Source organism: Cupressus sempervirens, chromosome 10 (assembly GCF_028749045.1).
Source record: "Cupressus sempervirens isolate cs-2001-9-10 chromosome 10, ASM2874904v1, whole genome shotgun sequence".
Taxonomy (NCBI): domain Eukaryota; kingdom Viridiplantae; phylum Streptophyta; class Pinopsida; order Cupressales; family Cupressaceae; genus Cupressus; species Cupressus sempervirens.
Genome location: NC_143127.1, coordinates 766,573,622 through 766,575,376, shown reverse-complemented (window position 1 = coordinate 766,575,376; position 1,755 = coordinate 766,573,622). Strand labels below are relative to the sequence as shown.

The 1,755-nt window shown below is 35.1% G+C and overlaps 1 pseudogene; it reads right to left on the bottom strand.

Moving 5' to 3' along the window:
• Positions 1–373: 373 nt before the first annotated feature.
• Positions 374–1,531, bottom strand: LOC149536113 (putative mediator of RNA polymerase II transcription subunit 26b; annotated as a pseudogene).
• Between the last annotated feature and the right edge of the window lie 224 nt (positions 1,532–1,755).

Genomic DNA, 1,755 nt, shown 5'->3' with positions numbered 1-1,755 from the left:
TGAAATCTTTTTTTTTTTATTATATGTTCTAGATAGATAGATATAGTTATTTTTATGTTACAATTTTATATTTTATATTGTTTATTTGATTCATTCATTTGTTTGTTAGATTAGGTGTCATAAGTTAACATTAAATCAAATGTCAAAATAAAATTAATTAATCAAACATCGGATGTTAACAATCTAGTTTCTAATATTTGTTAAATAAAAATAATTAGTTTCATATGTTATTCACTCAGTTTTCTCATACTAAAACAAATTCTGACGAATATAAATAAACCAAAAATCAAACACAGATAAGTATATAATAGTTTTTGCTCAAGAGATTACATGCACACTGAGCCCTTTAGTATTTCTATTTACAATTTTCAAATCATTGTGGATTATGTGATCCTCGTTTGGTTTTGAGCGGCTTTATGAGTTTGTGTCCACTTTCAGGAATGTCTTCCACCTTCATTAGTTTAGTAGTCCTTTGCTTCTTTGCTTTCTCTACTTGTTGGTATTCTTCATGAAACTTTCTCTTACCCCTTTCAGACTTCACATAATCATTTTGGGATTGGACACAAGTAATATTTTTGGCTGGCGCTAGATCTCTATGTTCGTTTGGTTTGTGTCTTGCAGATGGCCTCATAACTCGCACAAAAGATCCAAATGCATGAGTTGGTGTATTCTTTGAAGTTCTATTGCTATTGTTGTTCTTCTGCTTCTGTAAATGTGATTTAATGAACACTTGTTCATTCACATTTGCATCAATATCTTGAACATTTCCATCATCATCCATTCCAACAAAGATCTCATGCATGTCTATTGATGGAGTCCTAGTTAGTAAGAGGGCACCCTGATCAAATGGCGGAGAAAGTAAACCATTATGGTCATCTTTGACATCTTTTGGACAAACATACTCAATAGATGAGTCTACTGGAGGAAAAGTCTCTATCCATATGTCAACAAGCTCTTTCCAATAGGAGACAAGCTTCTCAGCTATGGAACGGACTTGTTGCAAATGATGTCTTCTTAATCTACTCACCACGCTCCCAATTTTAGTCACCTCAAGAGTCTCTACAGAGAGTTGCATCAACTCCAATCTCCTCAGACACTCATGCACTTGATTTGGCGACTCCTCAGGGTGTAACAAGATTTCTTTGATCCTCTCAACTTCTCTGACAATAGCTATCTCCTCCTCTATTTCCTCTATAAGGGTTTCAGCCTCATCAAAAGTGTAATTACTAGCCTTCTTTCTCTCCTTGAGATTTTTTCTCTCCTTAGGAATCTCTTATTTTTCTTGGTGCCCTTCACATCTTGGAACAAACACTCCTCATTTTCCTTTTATATTATCACCTGCCAATGCCAATGTCAATGCATTGCATTCTCCACACCTAGCAAACCTAGGTGAGTACAATCTCTGAGCAATTCTCTCCCTCCTAGTCATTAATTCTTGAGGGCAATGAGAAGCTGCAACTGAAATGGCATTTTCAATTACAGTACATATATCAACCTCCCCATGCCCAAAAACATCCCTCCACAACTCCATGATTATTCCTTCCTATTTTAAAACTTCAATCCAAAACTCCAATGGAGTTTTTCAAGGAAAATTTGCAATGTAATCAAAACCCTAAAAAAACAAAGGATTTTTTACACCCTTAAACAAGACCCTGAAACAACGCAACTGTAACTCCAAAGACAGAGCGTTCAAAGTAACAAGAAGATTACAAGCCTAGATTACAAGCCTAGATTTATAGCCAAGAACTATTGCTG